The following is a 24584-nucleotide window of genomic DNA, read 5'->3' on the forward strand; positions in this document are numbered from 1 at the left end:
AAGGAACAACATCAGGGGTGCCTGGGTGGCTCAGTTGGTTAAGCATCTGACTTCGGCTCAGGTCATGATCTCACAGTCCATGAGTTCGAGCCCCGCGTCGGGCTCTGTGCTGACAGCTCAGAGCCTGGAGCCCATTTAGGATTCTGTGTCTCCCTCTCTCTCTGCCTCTTCCCTGTTCATGCTCTGTCTCTCTCTGTCTCAAAAATAAATAAACGTTAAAAAATTTTTTTAAAAAAAGGAAGAACATCAGAATCATAGAGGTCCCAGAAGAGGAAGAGAGAAATAGGGGTAGAAGGGTTGTGTGAGCAAATCATAGCAGAAAACTTTCCTAACCTGGGGAAAGACACAGACATCAAAATCCAGGAAGCACAGAGGACCTCCATTAGATTCAACAAAAACTGACCATCAACAAGGCATATCATAGTCAAATTCACAAAATACTCAGGCAAGGAGAGAATCATGAAAGCACCAGGGGAAAAAAAGTCCCTAACCTACATGGGAAGACAGATCAGGTTTGCAGCAGACCTATCCACAGAAACTTGGCAGGCCAAAAGGAGTGGCGGGATATATTCAGTGTGCTGAATCAGAAAAATATGCAGCCAAGAATTCTTTATCCAGCAAGGCTGTCATTCAAAATAGAAGGAGAGATAAAAAGTTTCCTAGACAAACACAAATTAAAGGAGTTTGTGACCACTAAACCAGCCCTACAAGAAATTTTAAGGGGGACTATCTGAGGGGAGAAAAGATGAAAAAAAAAATATATATAAAAAGATGAATAATATATATATATATATACACACGCATATATATATACATATATATATATATATATATATATATATATATATATATATATACCAAAAGCAACAAAAGATTAGAAAGGACCAGAGAACACCACCAGAAACTCCAACCCTACAAGCAACATAATGGCAATAAATTCATATCTTTCAGTACTCACTCTAAACGTCAATGGACTCAATGCTCCAATTAAAAGACATAGGGTAACAGAATGGATAAGAAAACAAGACTCATCTATATGAGGTTTACAAGAGACCCACTTTAGACCTAAAGACACCTACAGATTGAAAATAAGGGGATGGAGAATGATCTATCATGCTAATGGTCAACAAAAGAAAGCTGAAGTAGCCATACTTATATCAGACAATCTAGACTATAAAATAAAGACTGTATCAAGAGATGCAGAAAGGCATTATATCATAATCAAGGGGTCTATAGACCAAGAAGACATAACAATTGTAAACATTTATGCGCCAAATGTGTGAGCACCCAAATATATAAATAAATTAATCACAAACATAAAGAAACTCATCGATAGTAATACCTTAATAGTAGGAGACTTCAACACCCCACTCACAACAATGGACAGATCATCTAATCAAAAAATCAACAAGGAAACAATGGCTTTGAATGACACATTGGACCAGATGGACTTAACAGATATATTCAGAACATTTCATCCTAAAGCAGCAAAATATACATTCCTCTCCAGTGCACATGGAATGTTCGCCAGAATAGACCATATACTGGGACACAAGTCAGCCCTAAGTAAGTACAAAAAGATCGAGATCATACCGTGCCTATTTTCAGATCACAATGCTATGAAACTCGAAATCAACCACAAGAAAAAATTTGGAAAGGTAACAAATATTTGGAGACTGAAGAACGTCCTACTAAAGAATGAATGGGATAACCAAGCAGTTAAAGAAGAAATGAAAAAGTATATGGAAGTCATATGAAAATGATAGCACCACAACCCAAAACCTCTGGGACGCAGCAAAGGTGGTCATAAGAGGAAAGTATATAGCAATCCAGGCCTTGCTAAAGAAGGAAGAAATATCTCAGATATACAACCTAACCTTACGCCTTAAGGAGCTGGAAAAAAAAACGGCAAATAAAACCCCAAGCCAGCAGAAGTCAGGAAATAATAAAGATTAGAGCAGAAATTAATGCTATCAAAACCAAAAAACCAGTAGAACACATCAATGAAACCAGAAGCTGGTTCTTTGAAAGAATTAACAAAATTGTTAAACCACTAGCTATTTTGATCAAGAAGAAAAAGGAAAGGACCCAAATAAGTAAAATCAAGAATGAAAGAGGAGAAATCACAACCAACACGACAGAAATAAAAACAATAATAAGAGAATATTATGAGCAATTATATGCCAATAAAATGGGCAATCTGGAAGAAATGGACAAATTCTTAGAAACATATACACTACCGAAACTGAAACAGGAAGAAATAGAAAATTTGAACAGACCCATAACCAGTAAGGAAATCTAATTTGTAATAAAAAATCTCCCAAAAATCAAGCGTCCAGGGCCAGATGGCTTTCCAGGGGAATTCTACCAAACATTTAAGGAAGAGTTAACAACTATTCTCTTGAAGGTGTTCCAAAAAATAGAAATGGATGGCAAACTTCCAAACTCTTTCTATGAAGCCAGAATTACCCTGATTCCAAAACCAGACAGAGATCCCACTAAAAAGGAGAACTATAGACCAATTTCCCTGACGAACATGGATGCAAAAATCCTCAACAAGATATTAGCCAACCGGATCCAACAACACATTAAAAAAATTATTCACCACGACCAAGTGGGATTTATACCTGGGATGCAGGGCTGGTTCAATATCCACAAAATAATTAGTGTGATTCATCACATCAATAAAAGAAAGGACAAGAACGATATGATCCTCTCAATAGATGCAGAGAAAGCATTTGACAAAATACAGCATCCTTTCTTGATAAAAACCCTCAAGAAAGTAGGGATGGAAGGAGCATACCTCAAGATGATAAAAGCCTTATATGAGTGACCCACGCTAATATCATTCTCATTGGGGAAAAACTGAGAGGTTTCCCCCTAAGGTCAGGAACAAGACATGGATGTTCATTCTCGCCACTGTTATTCAACATAGTATTTGGAAGTCTTAGCCTCTGCAAGCAGACAACACAAAGAAATAAAAGGCATCCAAATCGGCCAGGAGGAGGTCAAACTTTCACTCTTTGCAGATGACATGATACTCTATATGGAAAACCCAAAAGATTCCACCAAAAAACTGCTAGAACTGATTCATGAATTCAGCAAAGTTTCAGGATATAAAATCAATGCACAGAAATCGGTTGCATTCCTATACACCAACAATGAAGTGACAGAAAGAGAAATCAAGGAATCGATCCCATTTATAGTTGCACTAAAACCCATAAAATACCTAGGAATAAATCTAACCAAAGAGGTGAAAAATATATACACTGAAAACTATAGAAAACTTATGAAAGATATTGAAGAAGACACAAAAAAAAAAAGGAAAAAAGATTCCATGCTCCTGGATAGGAAGAACAAATATTGTTAAAATGTTGATACTACCCAAAGCAATCTACATACTCAATGCAATCCCTATCAAAGTAACACCAGCATTCTTCACAGAGCTAGAACAAATAATCCTAAAATTTGTATGGAACCAGAAAAGACCCCGCATAGCCAAAGCAATCTTGAAAAAGAAAACCAAAGCAGGAGGCATCACAATCCCAGACTTCAAGCTATACTACAAAACTGTAATCATCAAGACAGTATGGTACTGGCACAAGAACAGACACTCAGATCAATGGAACAGAATAGAGAACCCAGAAATAGACCCACAAACGTATGGTCAACTAATCTTTAACAAAGAAGGAAAGAATATCCAATGGAATAAAGACAGTCTCTTCATCAAGTGGTGCTGGGAAAACTGGACAGCGACATGCAGAAGAATGAACCTGGACCACTTTCTTACACCATACACAAAAATAAACTCGAAATGGATGAAAGACCTCAAAGTAAGACAGGAAGCCATCAAAATCCTCGAGGAGAAAGCAGGCAAATACCTCTTTGATCTTGACCACAGCAACTTCTTACTCAACACGTCTCCAGAGGCAAGGGAAACAAAAGCAAAAATGAACTACTGGGACCTCATCAAAATAAAAAGTTTCTGCACAGTGAAGGAAACCATCAGCAAAACTAAAAGGCAACTGACAGAATGGGAGAAGATATTTGCAAATGACATATCAGATAAAGGGTTAGTATCCAAAATGTATAAAGAACTTCTCAAACTCAACACCCAAAAAACAAATAATCAGGTGAAGAAATGGGTGAAAGACATGAATAGAGAATTCTCCAAGGAAGACATCCAGATGGCCAAATGACACATGAAAAAATGCTCAACATCACTCATAATCAGGGAAATACAGATCAAAACCCCAATGAGGTATTACCTTACACGTGTCAGAATGGCTAACATGAACAACTCAGGCAACAACAGATGTTGGTGAGGATGCAGAGAAAGAGGAACTCTTTTACGTTGTTGGTGGGAATAAAAGCTGGTGCAGCCACTCTGGAAAACAGCATGGAGGTTTCTCAAAAAACTAAAAATTGAACTACCCTATGACCCAGCAATGGCACTACCAGGCATTTATCCATGGGATACAGGTGTGCTGTTTTGAAGGGACACATGCACCCCCATGTTTACAGCAGCACTATCCACAATAGTCAAAGTATGGAAAGAGCCCAATGTCCATCGATGGATGAATGGATAAAGATGTGGTATATATATATAATGGAGTATTACTCGGCAATCAAAAAGAATGAAATCTTGCCATTTGCAAGTACGTGGATGGAACTGGAGGGTATTATGCTAAGTGAAATGAGTCAGAGAAAGACAAAAATCATATGACTTCACTAATTTGAGGATTTTAAGAGACAAAACAGATGAACATAAGGGAAGGGAAACAAAAATAATATAAAAACAGGGAGGTGGACAAAACAGAAGAGGCTCATAAATATGGGGAACAAACTGAGGGTTGCTGGAGTGGTTGTGGGAGGGGGGATGGGCTAAATGGGTAAGGGGCATTAAGTAATCTCCTGAAATCATTGCTTCACTATATATTAATTTGGATGTAAATTTTAACAAATAAAAAATAAAAAATACACAGATTATAAACAACAAACAAAAACCAGATGCTGTTTTTGTAATATTCATTTCAATGATGAACGGTTTCAATTTTATTTTGAATATGTTATATAAAGCAGGCAGATCATTACATTAATAAAGGCGCACTTGAAATTTGTATAAAAAAAGCATCTGTAGATATGTGAATCACTGTTATACAGAAATTATATACAGGATAAAGGTACGACTCAAATGGTATCAAAACAAAGCAATCAACCAAATCCCAAATGCAGGACATTCTACAAGACTGAAAACTCAGTTTCTCCATTAATGTCATGTTAAAATATATAAATAAAAGAAAGGTGGGAACTGTTAAAGACCCTCAAGCAACATAACAACCAAATCCAATGTGTAGGCCTTGTTGAATTCTAGGCCAGAGATCTTTTCTTTTCTCCTCCAGATCTTTCTACCCTTCTTTCTGGCCTGGGACATTGACTTGTATGGACTGTGCTTTTAGGCTCCCTCACTCTCTGGCTTTTGATTGGGTTTGGCCAGTGGGACACCCCAGTAGGAGATCAGAATAGGGGAAGAAAGGGCGCCTGGGGCTTTATTCCACTGACTTCCTCTCTGTGAGGTCACCTGGGCTGGCTGGATCCCTCCACAGAAGGACCCTGTTGCTCTCAAGGAGTCCTTCTCTACAGACTTTTTCCTTCCAGGTTCAGTAACCTTGACTTTTCCCCCCTTATTCCTTCAAACCTAGCAATGGTAACAGCTTTGCCATTGCTAGGAAAAGACTACTGCATCATCTTCTTTGATTCCCCCACAGCCCATAGGGCTCATGTAAATAGACCCTCCTGAATTATCCTAAGCTGAGAGTTCTGCTTTCTGGTGGGATTCATATAGATCCTCACCAGGCCAAATCAATTATCCTCTGAGACAATGGAGACATTTTGAATATGAAGTAAACATTAAAAGCTATTAATGAATTATTGTTAATTTTATGAGGTATGATAATGGCATAGTGGTTATGTAAAAAAAAAACCCTTAGTTAGAGATACATAGTGAAGTATTTATTGACGAAATTACATGCTTCGGAATTGTTTTAAACATATATTACAGGAGAGCTAGACAGTGGGGAGTGGGACAGGGAAGAAAAAAGTATGTGTGGGGGTAGATGAAACAAGGTTATCAAAATGTTGATAAATGAATCAGGGTGATGGGTATATGAGGGTTTATGATACTATTCTCTTGATTGTGTGAACAACCGGAAATTTCTGTAATAGGGTGTTAAAACAGAGCAACTAATCTCTCTTATTTTTTTCCTAGATGAGATCTAGTTTGTGATTTTTCATTAGACAGGGGGACAAAATATGAATTTACAGCAAATGAAGGTTTGAAGGGTGAAGCAAAGGAAGGTTTGAAGGTTTAAAGCATGGTAACATCAACATGTTTCTACATTTATCTCTTCCTGCAGAGAAGAATTGATGAGAAAGCTGCATACACTTATTGGATGTAATTTTTCTCTCTCTTTAGATATTCAGATAGTTACCAAATTCTGTCAATCTGCCTGGGAGCATTTGCAAAGGGAGGGAGAATGAAGAGGGTCTGGGAGGAGTAGAGGGGTATGAGGGGCCAAATGTGCAAGGCCTGAGTTCCTCCTGTCTACATCTTGGGTGCTAGTGAGAGCCAATGTGCAATCTCAGTGACAAAATCTGTTACTGCTTGGAGCGTCAGCTTTGTTTTGGCTTTCTCTGGTAATAGATATTAGTAATGGAGCAAATTTATGTATAAAAACTGTCATTATTTATAATCCTCTCAGGGGATTTAGTCGCTCCAGGGGCAGCTCAGGAAGCAAACAGAATTTCTTCTGCAACAGATTTTGCCCTAACGAAAGGAAGCAAAGTGCTGGATTGGTTCTACTTCAGTAGCCTTTCTGCTTCTCAAACACCACAGATAAGAGAATTTTGCAGATATTTGAGGAGAATGAATATAAATTGAAAAACATACATATCTTGCCACTAAAATAAACTTCCTTTTACATGAAGCAAGTAGCACACAATAAGGAAAAACCAAGTGTAAAGAATGCTGTTGCACACTCAGAAATAAAACAAAATAAAAATAGAAGCCAAAGTATAATGTCTCCTGGGGTAATGAAGTTGCTTTGTTTTCTTATAATCATAAAAGTTGGCAGGACTCTACCTACATTAAAGTTTTTCCTGGCATGATTTTCTTCATTCTGCTTCTCCCACCCCCATTTTGCTAAGCTTATTTTATTGACATTACTGTTAATTGATGGTTACTATATATAACCACAGGGCAGACAGACAAGGAAGGAAAAGTTGAAGCTTGTTTATAAAACAGGAAAATACTGCTTTTTAAATTGTAGCATTAATATAGGAACCTCAATTCTCCAAAATAAATATAGTATTAACACAAGAACCTCAATTCACCAAGATGAAATCTGTACTTACCATAACTGCAGTGTAAGTTGTAGTAAATATTGACAATAAGGATCAATATTGGGAAAACCAAGTTGATTCAAAGGTGTTTTAAAATGTCTACCCTTCCAGAATGTATCTGAAAGAAAGCCTCTATCTCCATATGATTTGTCTAGTAGGTATCATTTCCAAGTGTTGGCTAGGATATGGGACTGGATATTTGGATTCAGGTATCTAGTGAAGTTAGTAGTGCAAGGGTTCTAAGAGCAAGGACTTTGGAGTCAGTCTGCCTGGGTTCAAATCCCAGCTGCACAACTTTATAACTATATCATTGTTGTAGAGTTACTGGATCTCTCTGAAATGCTGACTTAAACTCCTCATATGAGAAATAGGGAAGGCAATAGGGGGATGTTGCAAGAATTAAATAAAAGAAATAACTTATATGATATGACTTTAGATATTTATGAAGGAGCATAATCCAGGAAGGAAAAAGCTAAAACATACTACTTTGAAGAGTTGGCCACTTAGTTGTTCACAGGACAAAGCTATTATTTTGTCATCTGAAATAATTTATGGAACAAGTTGAGGAGTAGGTTAAGTAGCTGACAAACCAGCAGGACAAGAGAGATCAGTCAGAACGATCAATACATCAAAACTAGCAGCAATTCTAGAGGCTGATCCTAGGAGAAGATTTGCTCCTCTCTCCAAAAGAAAATGGTCAATAGCACTGATTCTGAAGTTGTTTTGGCATCAAGAATTATGGAATCTCATCAATCCAGTTAGTCATTATTTGGGATCAGCAGCTAATTTGAAATTAATGCTGAATATAAAAAATGATGGAGATTCAGACTGATTCTGAGTCAGGAATGAAGTCATCAGAGCAACTCTGAATGTTATGCCATCATTATTTCATTAAACTCAAAGGAGGGTTATCATTGAGTCAAATTACACCATATTTAAGTACAAATCCCAAGCGAATCCTAATTCACATTAATTTTCAAGTGCTGCATTCACGCTGTCTTTCCACATCAAGACCAAGCCATGATTCAGAGAGTCCACTGATGAGTCATTCTCTTCTGATATTTGGATGGGCCAGAACACTCTGCATGGGTTGATAAAGAGGAGGCAGAGAGGCCAAGGGCTTCCTTTGATGTGACAGGGAAGTGCTAGGGGCCAGGATCTGCAACCCAGGACCCAGGAGCAGGACCCAACAAGCAACATCCCTGTCTCAGAGAACTCCACTTCTATGTGTCCCCTGAATGAAGTTTCCATGTGTCCAGAGGATGTATGAGTCCTTTGACAAACATGAAGGCTCATGGGTAGAAAAAGACATCCCTTTCAACTTAGAGGAACAGTCTTCTCCCCAAATGTCTCTGGCTCTTGATGTCAGAGAAAGGGAACTACAGAATCAGAGAGCACCCAAGACACCATAGCTGAAAGTCCCCACAAGATGACATATCCCACTTGGGTGCTAAAAAAAAACATCAAAAACAAACAAACAAATATAAAGGTACTCTGAGAAAGAGTCCAGTTGTTGTGTTAGATTTCAGCTTGGCATTCCACCTTTCCTCTTCCTTTTCCCTTGATCTCCTCTTTGTCACACTGCCCAGTGGCCTTGTTCTCTGGGATTATACCTCTGTTGATTCTAATGGTGAGTGCTTGCTTCTAAGTTCTACTCCCAGTCCCCCATATGACTACACAATAGGCCAGCCTCTCTCTCACATCTGTCTATACTGAGAGGCTTGTAGCCTGTGAGAGTTTCTCAATTCCTTCATGGGTCACATATGTGGGTTAAACCAAACTCCATAAAAATCAGGACAAGAGGTACTTCCCAGACCTCTAGTGAATCAGGCAAGAGAGAGCACTTGTGACACTGGGCTCAGTGTTCAAACAAAGGCGAAGATGTTATAATACCAGGCTATAGGAAAGTGAACGCTGAAAAGAGAAAGATTTATAGCCTCCAGTTCGAATGGCCATTGTAGTTGTGGTTTCGGTTTCTCAGTTACTAGAAGGCATATACCACTGTCTGGGATTTGGAGGCCTACCTCTGTGTATTCTATCCTGTGTACCAGCACCCAGTAGAGCATTGAGCCCACAACAGATGATAGTTGGTAAATTATTTTTTTGATGTATCATAGAGACATAATCTATCATTGCGGTAATAATTGGGTAACTTCTTTATTACAGGAACTGGCTCTACATTCTGTGTATTCACAGGTGACAGCCTAGAGCGACTCAAGTCAGTAACTTGATACCAGTCATAATATCAGTCATGGTATTATGTGACTTAACTACTGCTGCATCACAAGCCACCACAAATGTTGGTGGTTTAAACAACAATTATTTATTATTGCTCACAAATCTGCAGCTGCCTGGGGGTTGGCTGATTTAGGCTGGGCTCTGCTTGGGAGGCCCAAGTCCATGAGTCTCTCATTCTCAGGCACGTTCTTATGGAATGGCAGACCCACAACAGGGCAAGCAGAAACATGCAAGTCTCTTAAGGCTGAGGTTTTCCTGCCACCCTGACACTTCTGCCCACGTTCCTTTGACCAAAGGATGTTACATGGCCTAGCTCAGAGATAAGGGGTGGCAATATACACTCTGCCTTTATGAAGGAACTCCAAAATCACATGACAAAAGGTAGGCTACAGGGAGGGGTGAAAAATTAAAGCTAATGATGCACTTTATGAGAATTACAATTTCTGAGAACATGGAAAATTTTACCGTGGAGAAAAAACTTTGTTGATTTTAAAATAAGAATGAGTTGGGGATGACATCAGTTGCAACATGCTCATTTTCTCCAAATGCTCATTCATTAAGTTCTTACAACTTCCAGGAGGATCACAATGGTTGAAACCAAAATTTGCTAGGTTCAAGTAAATGTGCCCTATGAGAGAGCCATGAGGGACCTGGTTTTGTATTGCATTCCTCCCCTCCACACCCCACACACTGGATAATGCAAAAGAAATTAACTTACTTGCTCAGAGAAATGGGTGTAGTTTGAAATTCCAAACCTTGTAAAAGTTCCAGCTGGTAAATTAGCTGTATTAGCTTTTCTACAGACGTCAGAATTTGTTTAATCAGAAACCCATGATAACCAAAACCTTTGAAACGTTTTTATTGATCTTTCCTTTGTTTAAGTCAATTTCCCTCATGGTCATTCAAATTAACAAGTTTATGTTTCTCAAATCAACAATTCTATTCAATCTATAATTCTGATTTACAAGTCTTTACCGAAGTATATAATAAAACACAAAGAAAGCTTATCCATAGAGTGTTTTCGGGGTTGGTATTTTCAATTGCATGATAAGCTATAATGTGAAACAAATGCTAACATACTTCAGAAACCTCTTTCTTGTTTTGGCATTGGCAATTATATAGCTACCTTGCTTTTCGTGGCAATTAGAATTTTTATATCTACCAAGGAAAAAATTTTCTCCCAGTGCTCAAATTTGAAAGCTCTGTGTTCTCCATGAAACAAGTGAAAAACAGCCTATAGTTATTAATTAGGGGTTAGGATGTTTAGAAATACTGCAGAACAAACTGCCAGGGCAACTTTTCTGTAAGGAGAAAGTTTCTAAACCTCTTGCCTCATTTGTACACATAACAAAAACAGCACTTTAGCTCCAGCAGCAGCCATGTTCTTCCCTTGAGAAGAACGCTTTCTGCAATAGCACACAAATTTCAGGTAATAGTAAAAGAACATCAAAGTCGTCCTTTAACAGAAAAACAAGCCAAATACCCACCCACTCAGCTCTTCCCAGAGCTCTTCACTTCAGGAAGATACACATGACTGCAGTAAGAAATTGATGCACTAAAGATCCTACTTATGTTACATTTACAACCAAACCCAGGGAGACAGCTAATGGTGCTCTAAAAATGGTCATTTTGTCAGAGCTTTGGTGTCGATTACTGATTACACACAGGAAACAGTGACATCAAAAACCTAGTGACAGCCCAGAAGCACCTGGCCAGGGCCTATGCGTGAGCACGGATGTTTGGCACACAGTTATATTTGGTTCCTGTGATTAAAACTCCTGGCATCATCAGGCAGCAGGGAGAATTAGAACTAGGCAGCTCTTTAATTTTTTTTTCAGTTCAATATCTAAAAATCTATTTCCACAAGGGATGAGGAAAACAATGATTAAAATTCACGAGAGGTTTATACAACCTGGCAGAGATACATACAGGATCTGGCCAGCAGGATACTGGTCTGGGAGTCGGAGCATACCTAATAACAACAGCTGGAATATGATCAATGCTGTTGAACATTTACTGTATGCCAAGTGCTTTATATGCAGCATCTCATTTGATTCCCTCCACAGTGGTCTGAGATATCATTAAGGAAATGGGGAATACCCAATTTCATGGAGAAAAATTGCAGTTCGAGAAGTTTGGTAACTTGCCTAGATTATAAGGGTTGTGGGTGGCAGATGGATCTGGGTTCAGGCATTTCTGACAACCAATCCTGCACTTGGAGTCCTGGGATGAATTACTCATCCTTCATTGGTTTGGGACTGCTCTCCCTGTTTCTAGGCTCATCTCCTTCCAATCTATCCTCTTCTTTGTTTCCTAAATGATCTACTCCTACCTTGAAATCTGACATGATGACTTCAGAGATTTCTGGATATTTTGATCATCTTACTGCAGTGCACCAGGCACTTCAGGATCTGGTTAGTTCTATGGTCTCATTTCCTGCCAGTGACCCGCCCCCCCCCCCCCCCCCCCGCTTTTCAGGCAAAGTGTGTCATACGGTTCCTCACATCTGCGTCTTCACATATGTTACTATTTCTTCCCAGAATGTCCTTTTCCTCTTTTATTTTTCCCCTCCTGGCTTAATTTGTTCTCCTCCCAAGCTCAGTTCAAGCATCTCCTCTTTCTTGAATTCTCTTCTGGCCTCAGTGGGGACTGTATTAGGCCACCCTTGTTTGTTTCCATGGTACCCAGGGCTCTCTTTAAGATAGTTAATTTGAAAGGTCACTTCCTTCTGAAGCATTTTCTAACCCTCCCATGTATAATTGACCCGTGTGTCTGATAGAAGCAGAAGAGACAGAGCTGGAGAGGGAGCAGGACCAGGCGATTTGCTTAGGGCTCACCATCTCTATCTCCTGCAGGCTGGCCCCAACCCCATCATCTCATCCCTTGAGCACGGCAATTGCTTCCTGACTGCTCCCTCTACCTCCATTCTACTGGCTCTTCTCAACACACAGGCCACAGTGATACCTTTGAACATAAGGTAGACCATGTGACTCCTGTGCTCAAAACCCTGCACTCACTCTATCCCTCACAGTCAAAATCCAGGTGCTCATAAGAGCCTTGAAAGCTTGACGTGAACACTTCTCAAATTTTCATGTGCATCTGAATTACCTGGGGGATTTTGTTAAAATGTAGACCATGATCCAATAGGTTGGAGATGATGGGGCCTGAGATTCTTCATTTCTAACCAACCTGCAAGTGAAGCTGATGCTGCTGGTTCTTGGGCCCCTCTGTGTAGTGAAGCTCTCCTTGACCTGGCTTCCCATCATCTCTGTGCCCATCTGTCTTGCCCTGTTCTTCTTGCTTTTCCACTCCAGCCCCTCTGGCCTCCCTTCTGTTCAAGGAACATACCAGAAATGTTCCCTTGCCTTGGGGCCTGTGCATTAGCTATTCCCTTTGTCTGGAATGCTCTTGCCCTAGCTATCTACTTGCCTAACTCTTTCTTCCTTCACATCTTTGCTCCAATCTCACCTTTTCAGGGAGCTCTACACCAAACACCACCTGATTTAATACGGTAGCCTGTCCTCTGCTGCTCCCAACCCTGGGTCCTGCACTCCTAAAGCCTTTATCTTGCTCTTCTGTTCTTTGCTTTGTCTTTTGCTTAGATTTTATGACCTTTTATGGCATACTTTAAAAATTTACTTATGTATTGATTATTTTCCTAATCCCATAAAGCCAGTTCTTAAGGAGCTCCCTCTCTGTGTGTTGTGTTCACTGATGTCCCCCAAGAGTCTACAACAGCTGCCAACGAATACTATTTGAATTTTGAATTTGAATGTGGTGGGCGAGTGAGAAGGCGAAATGAAGAAAATGTGGTGTGACTGCGCATCCTCCACTTTTCCTCAAGTGTGTTTTGCTTAGTGCGTGGCATACGAATGTGAGAGATTGCTTGGCACATTCCAAAGGCTTTTGTTGGTCAAGATGCAGCAAAGCATGTTGGCCTGGAGACATTTCATGTTTCCCTTTATTTCTAGAGGAGTTGAAATAAAATGTTAGCTTTTTCTAATAAACTTGCTGTTATCTTCAGGGACAAGTTTCAGGAAGGAAATAAAAAATAGTATTTGCAATTACTGTATTCCATCTCACCCATGACTCAAATAGTTAAGTGCTTCTTCTGTACTTCATGGGTCTTCAAATTTAGTAAAGCAGACAGGTGTGTCTTTTATGATGGCAGTTGATTCCCTTTTAATTCTACCAGTCACTTTATCCTCCTTCTCCCTTCATTTTTCTCAATCCTCCTACATTACCAACCTTTAACCAGGCATTGTTTGACTGACATTGCAGTCAGCACTTTTATATAACTAGGATTAGATCATGGAGTAATGACACAAACTAACTTCTCCACTGATTTAGCTCTGTCATTGAATTTGGGCACTGTGCACAAAGATCAATAGATTGCCTTATTTTTTTCCCCTGGATTTTCTACTTCTCTATCCTCATAAGGAAATATAATCTATTTCTTAAATATTAAGCCAAATATTCAACCATTTTCACTTACAAAAGTATCAATTTCATATTCAAATTAAATATAATTAGGGGAATTTCTTTTTCCTTCAGAGAACAATCAACTCTTTAAAAAAGAAGCAAGGCTTGTGGGTTCCAAAACAAACATATTTCTGGAAAATATTTCTGGAATATTTCTGGAAAATATTCCATATTCCTGACCATTATGGGCCCTCTGATCAAGCTCTGGAGTGGGAATAAAGTATAGTGAACAACAATGTATGAATAATGCTGTCAGGAGCCTGTCAGTGACCATTCACACCAGATAGAAATATTCTCAGTCTCTTAGCTCACTCAGAGAAATTAGTCTGTTTATCCTTTTCCCAAACCTTGTCACCAAACTTCTGATTTTATTTCCTTTAGGTCATGTTTACCCACTCAGATCTTTAGCCACTGCCAAGGAACGTGGATAGATGCCAACCTCAGGCCATCTCCCTTTCCACACATAGTAGACACAGAGATAAAGTGTTTGACATTCTATTGTGAAAAGATTTCTCTTTTTCACTGCCTTTTGGGCTATACGTGAGTGAGGCGACATTCGGGTTGTCTACTAATGTGTAACAAACTGTCCCAAACACAGTGGTGTCAAGTGACTGTTTTATTATGCTTGTGGATTTTGTGGGTCAGGAATTGAGATGGGCACAGCATTGTCTGGGGGCTCAGCTGGAATGCTCAAAGGCTGGAGTGGATTCCACACTTGGAATCTGTAACCGTTTGAGGGCATCTTCACCTGGGGGTCCAGTAGTTACTGCTGGCTATTGGTGCGATCCCTTCAGGCTATCAGCTAGAACACCTACACATGGCCTCTCCATGTGGTCTGAGTAAGTGATCTATGTTTCCTGTCAGCATGAGCAACTCAAGGGAATGAAGTAGAAACTATCACTTTTTATGACCTAGCCCCAAAGGTCACACAGCATCACTGCAGCTTTAGTAACAAGCCTTTCCAGATACACAGGAAGAACCACAGATTCCCCACTTCTCAAGAGTGTCAAAGGCACATCATAAAAGGACTATCTGGGACGGGCAAAATTGTTGCTACTCCCAAACACTAGCTATTGTTTTTTTTAAAAAAATTTTTAACGTTTATTTTTGAGACAGAGACAGAGCATGAATGGGGGAGGGTCAGAGAGAGAGAGAGGGAGACACAGAATCTGAAACAGGCTCCAGGTTCTGAGCTGTCAGCACAGAGCCCGACGCGGGGCTTGAACTCATTAACTGAGAGATCATGACCTGAGCCGAAGTCGGACGCTTAAAACCGACTGAGCCACCCAGGCACCCCAACACTAGCTATTCTTAATAGGAAGTCCTAGACCATTTTGTTGAATGCAAATTGTTGAAATAATTATTTCTAAAGATTGATTTTCGCACTTACTGAACATTTATAAGCATTATGTGATGAATTTTTCCATTTTTATGTGCCTTTAATCATTTTTGTTCATTTTTCAGAATTAGAAATGTAAAAAAATAGAGTAAAAATAACTAATTATTTAAGGGCCTGTGTGTACAGGTATCAGCTGTCTGCTAAAAAGGTGGCCTTCCATCAAAGGAAATTGAGGTTTATTTTTCATTGAACTCAAAATACAACTAGCTACATTGATTACTTGTGGCCCAAAGCCCATGAAAATTATATGAGGATCAATGTTTAGATACAGTTTTTTGGTAATCTTTCTTCAAATCCGGGAAGAGATTTCTGGCTTCTGCCCAACAGCAAGGCAAATGTCAGATCCATCTGCCTTCAGGTCAGCAGTGTAAGCAACCTTAATGCTTGTCCTTGCATTCACATTGTAGTTGCACTTTCTTTGTATTACAGCTTCAATCCTGACAGCAAACTGTACAAATGCTGCCCAAATAATGTCAAATACAGTGAAGGAAACTTTAAATATAAAATAAATGTTTATGAAAAGACAGTTAATACACATTAAGCCCTTAAAGTGTTTTAAAGTGTATTTATCCATTTTGAATCTTTGTTTTTTATTTATAATTTATTTATAATTTACCTTTTTACAATTTGTTTATTTATAATTCATTCTCATCCACTTACTCTTGCAGTTTAAGTGAACAGTGATGGTTGAAAATTAAGAGGATAAAAAGGCAAAGGAGAAGGTAGACGAAATTCTTTAGTGTGTTTAAGATTTGCACAATTATCCCAGGTTGCACAGAAATTATAAAAACATGAACTGGATACTGTAAATATGCACTCTCACACTAATTTGTTTTCAGACAATTCTTTTAGAGCTAGAGGCAAGGACAGCAATGTATTAACATGTTTGCAAACCAGCATTGCAAGAGTAAGTGGATGAGAATGAATTATAAATAAACAAATTGTAAAAAGGTAAATTATAAATAAATTATAAATAAAAAAATAAGATTCAAAATGGATAAATATACTTTAAAAACACTTCAAGGGCTATAAACCCATCCCATGCTGTAATCTCTTTAAGGGAAGACACTGTATCTGTCTTGTTCAACATTCTATCTCCATACTCTAAGTATTTCTCTAATTACTAATGGGTGTATTAAATTATCAATATTTACAAAAACAAGCTTTCAATATTCAGTTTAATTTTTAATCAATTTTCTTTGGCTAATTGTTTTCAAACCAAACATTTTCAACCAATTTACTTTCTACCAATTAACCTGGAGTCATGGCAAAATAACATCATAAATAAAAAGGACTGTGAGATATAATTCTTAGCTTCTTTTTTTTGTAATTTATCTGAAGAGAAAATGTATGAAAACATTTCTTAAGATTGAAATAGTAGGTAAAGACACCAATAGGGGATCTGTGACAAGGCTCTCTATGATTAATTATTGAATCAATTGTAAACTTCCATTTTTTATGTGATGTATTAGCTAATATTAACATTCTGATACAAACCACCGAGAAATAATGGGTAAAACATTATAAATATCCTTTATTGTAACAGCTGAGGTAACAAGAAACAACGACAGATCTCCTCAAGAACCAAAACCGAAGAGAAAAACCAAGAAAGGAAAGTTGCAGGGGTCTTGAAGTTCTTGTTCAGGGTTGGTGGGGGGAGGTTTGCTGGTTTCTGTAACTAAGGGGGTCAGGTTTTAACTGCCAAATGGGAATAAGACCTACACTTCAGGCTAGAGCAAAGCAGAAGGCAATGACTTCATAAAGCTAGAACCCTTAAAGGGTTATGCCACAATCAAAGGATAGAAAAGAAGCAAAATCTACCCACTGCCAGCAAGACAACCATCCTGTTCTCCATGTCCCCTCCACCAAAAAGGTGGGTCCCAAAAAGTTGGCCTTAGATTTGCTCTCAGTTGAATTGCTGGTTCAAATACATATTTCCTTTATGAATCAGTAAGCCAAAATCCATAAAATGAACATCAAAGGTGGTCCCCATCCAGTCATTCCCTGGTAGAAGTAAATGCCAATCATGTCTGGAAAGTCACACCCTCAACCCAGACCACAAAGGATTCCTCAAGATAAAGATAATATAAAGGCATGGGGATACACTGGTAGCCAACACAACCAACACTTCAATTAGACCTTCAAGTCTTTCAAATGAGGAGATTATTAAATATGTGCTATGAAGTATGACTAAACATATTTAAAAAAGAAGAAAGGTAAAATATCAAGGTATACCAAAATGACCAGAGGCTTAAAAACACACCCAAAGATCTGCTTTGAAATGAAGATGTCATCATTAAAATACAAACACAGTGAATAGATTAAATCATAGATTAGACAGAACTGAAGAGTAAATTAGTGAAATGAAAGCTAGAGATGAACCATTTATTCAGTATGCAACACATTCTGGGAGTGTGGGAGCAATCACTTTAGACTGGCACAATCAGAGGAAACATTGTGAAGGAGGCGGAATTTTAGCTGAATCTTAAAGGCTGTGGAAGAATAGGCAAATGAAAGTAACTCAGGGGGAGTGGCATGACATGAACCACATTTCAGAGACTACATTTGAAACTTATTTAGGTCCCAGTTAGTTGGCCACTTTGGCTGAAATGGAGAGTTTCTAGAGGGAGGTAGAAAGAGGTAAAGGCTGACTAGCAAAGTAAGGGCCTATGCCTAAAGCCACATATAAAATATGGCAATAGTTGCATAAAATTACTTTGTTTAAAACTAAAGCAGACATACCTGCTATGATGACATTATGATCCATTTGACATGCAACACTCCAGCTTGGCTAGTCTCCCTCCACTGAGCATGTACTGTGCATACCTACTTAAAATGGAGTGGTCTTGAACTCACCTTTCTCTTTGCCTTCCCTCACTCCACACAGAAGTACATTTCAAAAGCTTTCAGGTTGAAATCTGAATGAAAAGAGAAACAAAGTCCATGAAACTTGTAGTTGTGCCAGGCTGAGAATGATGCTAAGCATTTTATAACATATTTTCTTTTTTTAAAAAAAGACTTTATGTTATCTCCTTAAATTAATCCCCCAAAGTATAGAAGGCTTTGTTATCTTTAAATCCCTTTCAAATGTGATGGTAAAATGGATCCCAGAACTGGAAATTTAATAAGGCCTCAGAGGAAAAAGCAGATTTCAGATTCCCTAGCAAAGGATTAACTCCATTCCAGGTGAATTATCCCCATTTCCTTATTCACATGGCTTTTGCCTTTACAAAACAATGCAACACCTAGCCCTGCAACAGGGAGAGAGATTCACCTTGGACAAAGTAGAAAATAGGGCAGTTAAAACTTATCCACACAACTTCTGAGCAGACAGATTTGCAAAAAGCTGCTCATATTCAGCATTAACAAGATGAAATTAAATGGCAGTGAAATAATGAAATCACATTGTAGGTAAATAAATGGGTAGATAAATAAAGAGAAGGAAGGTAGCTAGAAACAAGGCAACACAGTAATAAATGAATGGATAAATAAAAGGCAGAAGACTCCCTAAATCTCAAAGAACAAGGAGGATATTTCTTAAGTGTACTCAACGTTATATAAAAGATGGAACAATATAAATTCAACAAAACAAGTAGTGGATGAAATGATAAAACAACAGAGTGAGACTGCAGCATTTGAGAAATTTGTTTACCCTTCTACTTTAAAAAATCAATTTGAGATGGCAAAAAGAATACTTAGGGCTGAAAATAAGCACAGAAAAATATTTCAGATAGTCTCAATATATGCAGAGGTGAAAAGATGAATAAGAGAGAAGAGGATAGATATGGAAGATAGACAAGGTAATTCAACATACTAGACAATTGTGTTCCTGAAATGTAGAAAGACAGAGTTAGAATACAGGAAAACGCTTTGAATTTAAGGTAAAAGGAAATGTTAAGATCAAAAGGGTTTCCTTTGTACTGGGGGGAAAAGAAAGAACATTGAACATTACATTTCAAGTAAAAAAAATTTCAGGTATGCAGATAAATTAAAAAAAAAACAAGTCTTCTATGTCGTGAGGAGAGGGGAGAGTAATCAGATTTTCCTTCAACCTTTCTATAGCTTTATTAGGATTGCCCAATGCAGTAAATAAAAATACAGAATGCCCAGTTAAATTTTAAAACTTAGATGTAGCATTTGGAACTTACTTCTACCAAAAAAAATTTATTGCTCATCTGAAATTCAAATTTAACTGGGCATCTTGTGATTTATCTGATAGTCATAAGCCACATTTAATGTCAGAAAGCAATGGAATAACGTCTGCAAAGTTCCGTAGGAAAGAAAATGGGACTCTTGACTATTATACCCAGTTAACTGATCATTCAATTAAATAGGCAACAGGCAGACATGAGAATCAAGGAATATAAGCACTCAATGAGGAAATTCTGTCAACCATGTGGATGATTAAATTAAAGAGCTCAGGAATAGAGAAGCCACAGTAAAAAGGATGGTGATTCTGCAAAGTTCTAAGGCAGTTTTATTTAGAAGATCACACATTGCCATGAGCTTTCCAAGCCTCATTCCTCTCTCAGTCTACCTTCCACTGGTAGCATCATTCTCAGGATGCTCTCTTCACATGGTGGCCTCCAGAAGCTCTAGACTGTCCTTCTACCAACCTGGCAACCTCTGTGGAAAGACGGTGCTTTTTCTTCAAAGCATTTCAGAAAAACTCCTGGCATGAACCTCATTTGTTTTTATTGGCTGGGCCAAGCAATGAGCCCATTCATCCCTGGACCAATTATCGTCACCATATAAATTGGCTATTGTCCTTATTGGCTAGACTGTATCACATGGAGCCAGAGATGGAGTAAGCCCACATAAATCACTGGGAGTGAAGGAGAAATGGCCCCCAAAAGAAATTCCGAGTGCTGTAACCAAAAGAAGGAGACTGGATCCTGAGCACACCAGAAGAGCAACTATTTTGTACACTATATTGTTATTTCCCCAAATAAAATGTAAACATCTTGAGAATAAAAGCTCTGTGTTCTATTTCTTTTTATCTCACACAATTACCATCTTAGTTCCTTATTATAGTGAAGGTGCTCAAAAATATTAACTTATCTTGATATAACTTCCTTTATTTGTCACATGAGGAGGTTGGAATACTTGAACTCCAAGGTCCCTCCAAGTTTAATAATGTTCTAAGAAAAATTCCATGAAAACGTATCATAAAGGGTCCCACATTAAGCATTTTTCATATACCCTATAGTAAAACATTTGAATACTTAAGGGTAGGCATAGCACAATACAGGTTTTCAATTTCAGAAATGTCAAAAGTTTTACAAAGTCTTATTCAATGACTGTATTCTTGTATGTTTTCTTCAGGTTTGGGATTCACAATAGGAAGGAACAGTTTTCCTAAGCATGCACCGATCTTTTGTGGTATTTACATTTTTTGTTGAAATATGTTTACTTCTTCTCACTTCTAAGGTTCTAAATAAGAAATGAGAGTCTATCCCTTCTCCTCACACTTATGCCTACATCAAAATTGAGACTTGGTTAATTACTTGGTTGTCTCCCATTCTGCTTAGTCACAAACTCTAACTTTCCTTCCTCCTCTCCTATCCAATTGTCTGCCACATCCTATTAGTTCTACCTAAATACATTTGAGATTTCTTCCCTGCTCTAAATTCTTATTTCCATCCTCACTGCCGTGGCTCAATTCCTGTAGTTACTTACTACAAATCTCTTCTATTGTACTTGTCATCTGAATAAATATATGGTGGTAAGGGAACAGGCTCCTGCCAATTGGTCTGGTTCAAAACCTGGCTCTCACACTTCCTCTGTGTGACTCTGCAGAAGTTATATAACCTCTCTGAGCCTCAGCTCCCTCTTTGGTAAGATGAGGTTAAAAATACTACCTCATAGGGTTATTGAGTACATCAGGTGAGCTAAAACATGTAAAACACTTCTATCAGTATCTGGCATGCACTGGACATTACAGAAATACTAACTGGTGGTACTGTTACTGGTTCTGTTTACAGCAATTTAAGTGGCTGGCTGATTCCTCCAGTATGCTGGGCACTCATCAACAGCAGAGTCCTATCATTATTAGCAGTGTTTTAAAGACGGTAGCATTAGTATTTTAATCACCGGCTCCCTGCACAGTGTAAGGGCACTTCAAAATCTCGTTCAGTTAATTTCGCTTGTCAGAATAAGACAGTTGTACACAATAACCACTAGATGGAAGCAAAACCTTTTATAAAATCAATCCTTCACCAGCAATTGCTTCAGCGTACAAAGATCTACCTCTTTTGTCTCCTTATTTGTACAACCTCATCGTTGCTGACAACAAAATATCATCATGACCATCATCATCAATAACAATAGCTACAACAAAGGCAGCTCATAAAGAGGTCCAAAACTTTGTATATTGAACTCAATTCAGATTTAAGGTTTTGGAAAATCTTTGCTGCAGAATTTAGAAATTATTCGTCAAAAAATGCTGAAAACAGCATCACTGAACCAAAAGCCAGCTACCACCCAGCCATATTTACATAATAAGAATCTCTAAAGGCTCATCACGGGAAAGATGTAGATTCCCAGCTCTATGCACAGTGACTGCCACAAAGTGATCAACCGTCCCTGTGAACGACATGGCTCTCTCTTCATTAACAAAGAGTTGTTTTACTATATTATTTGGGATGGAGGTATTGCAGGTATTCAGTGACAATTACTGGGTTTAGTTTCCTCTTGGAGAGTATCTATTTCATCTCCAAATACAGATCTGCTGTCTTTCATTTGCAGTGAAGAGATTTCATTTCCTTTTCCCTTGCTCATTTGCAGGGGTCCTCAGCCTTTTCTTTGTCCACACGAATCTCACGTATGACATTTTCACATCAGTGACACCTCCCATTACATTACTGTCATTATTGTCATGACACTATTGTCAGACAAAATTCTCAACGGGGAGCGGGCTGTGCATAGTCGGAACACCCCTAATCTCAGATTCTGTTGAGCTCCCATGAGCCCTTGGGTTCTCTAATTATCCCTCTCTCACTGATCAGTAACAGCAATGAATTGATATTCTCTTAGAGAAGAACTTGCTTACCTCATACTCGTAAATATTCCTGGACTCTTTACTACTTTTCTTTGTCCCCTCCTTTTTCTTCTCTCCCCCACCATCACCCGTTCTCTCCCCCATTTCCTCTTCCTCTTAAAATTCGAATTCTCTTTCCTACAATGCAATACTACCTTAAATATCTAACAAGAGAACATCCATAGAATATAAATTTTATCTCAAAAGTGAGAGAAGGCGGTTTTTTTGCATACTAAATATGTGTCCTATCTCGGTAGGAAAATCTCCCACTTGAAAGCAATGCTCAATCACTGCTCTCATTCTCCCTAAACTGAAAGAGCAGCAGCTGAATGCACAGCAGAGACAAAGAGCAAAGACCTACTTAGGATCAACTCAAATCACGTGGATGAAAAATGACTTCGGTTTTGGTCTCTCTCTCTTCTTATCACAATCTCTTTCCAGGTGGAGAGAGGTTTCACTGGCCTGCTCATTTCTCAAACCAAATCTCCATCTGAGATTTGGACTTCTTTAAATGTAGCTTAGAACCTTGGCAGCTATGATTCAGGTTATCTTAGAGGAATTCAATTTCTCGCGATGCCCTCTTTTCTTCCCACTGAGCAGCGAACTGAGAAAACTCAGGCAAAGAGCAGAAAAAACGAATTTGGGTTACCTTCCTGTGATCACAGCTGCTCTGTTCACCCCAGTCACTAAACAAACACGCACGGACCAGATAGTCAAACAAATGAGTTAGAGCCATCCCTAGCACACGGTTATCCTTAATAGAGTTTAAGGAATCTCAAAGGAGGAAAGCATGTTTCTGTATTCCCCCGAGGCAACACGAATTCTGCGAAATATCTCAATTTCGGAATACACAGATGTAGAAAGAGTTGCTATTCTACACCCATGTTCTCACTGCCTGCCACAAAATGTACGCACAGCCACAGAGGTCTGGGTTTGCTTCTTACAAGGGGCTGGTAGATTCTCCCGGGACGTGGGTGAAGCTGTGGCGGTGTGATCTCCCTTACTGATCTCATTGCTGGCCCCGCAGCAGCCTTATGTAATGTGGTCTGTTTGCTGATGGGCTCCTGCTTGATTGGCTCAGAGTGGGAACTGCAAAACCTGGGTGCAGCCCCCGTTGAGTGCCAGACGCAGGCAGCTGATTTGATTTAGTACTTCTCCTGCACCAAGAGGTTAAACTGAGCGTCGCTAAGGATATAAATGTGGGTGCTTGTGCACAGCGTGGTGAGGAATGATTTGCATGAATAACGGAGGCAGTTTAGGTGGTCTGAATTAGGAGTGGATGAGTGGGTGGGAAGCGTGCAAAAGAAAAAGCAAGAAAGGGAATTGTGAGGGAAAATTCTCTTGCTACTAGCAGCTAACCATAGATCATTGGAATTCGTTCCTTATCAAATGCAAGCAGGAAGCATGGACGGAATATTGCTGAGTAGAATGCCTAATAAAGGAGTTGGCTTTCTCTCACTGCCCTTTCAATCTGAATACTGAAGGAAGGGTATGCAGCGGATTGCAGGGCTTAAACACGGAGGCAAAAAGGTAGAAAGACAAGACTCTTCAATGGAGGCTTTGCCACTGAAAGCATAGCTTATTGTACCGTATTAAAATTTTTTTTCTTCATTCATAATTAGAACACTTTTTTAAAGTATCTCTATTTGCTCTGGAATTCTTGTCCATTTTCCCAAATTAAAGGGACCTACTTCTGACTATTTTGGCAAGAGTTTAACATACCTAGCCAAAATATTTACACTGCTGCCCTTTGGAGTTGCTTTATTTTCACTTCTCTATAAATATGCCCAGCAACAAGGTATTTGGAGAGCTACCCAAGTAACAGAAGTATTTTGAATTTCTCTTGTGCCAATCTCCATCAGAACTAACATCTCAGTGGGTCCTGCATAACCGCTAACTTATGACTATAAAGTTGAACATTAAGGAGTTATCTATAGATCTTATTCCCCTCCAATAAGAAATTCTTTAGGGTATGATAATTTTGTTTACTTCTCCCGGAGAGCAAATCTTTACCGAAATTTATCA

The 24584-nt window shown here is 38.7% G+C and overlaps 1 long non-coding RNA gene across 1 annotated transcript in view; it reads right to left on the reverse strand.

Annotated features, from left to right (window-relative positions):
* Positions 1 to 23582, reverse strand: part of LOC109496455 — a 90140-nt gene extending 66558 nt beyond the window's left edge. The window contains exons 1-2 of the long non-coding RNA XR_006593123.1: positions 23504 to 23582; positions 18377 to 18438 (exon numbers count right to left, since the gene is read on the reverse strand). This is a non-coding gene — a long non-coding RNA (uncharacterized LOC109496455). The remainder of the gene's footprint in view (positions 1 to 18376; positions 18439 to 23503) is intronic.
* Positions 23583 to 24584: the final 1002 nt, after the last annotated feature.

Source organism: Felis catus, chromosome X, assembly GCF_018350175.1.
Source record: "Felis catus isolate Fca126 chromosome X, F.catus_Fca126_mat1.0, whole genome shotgun sequence".
NCBI lineage: Eukaryota > Metazoa > Chordata > Mammalia > Carnivora > Felidae > Felis > Felis catus.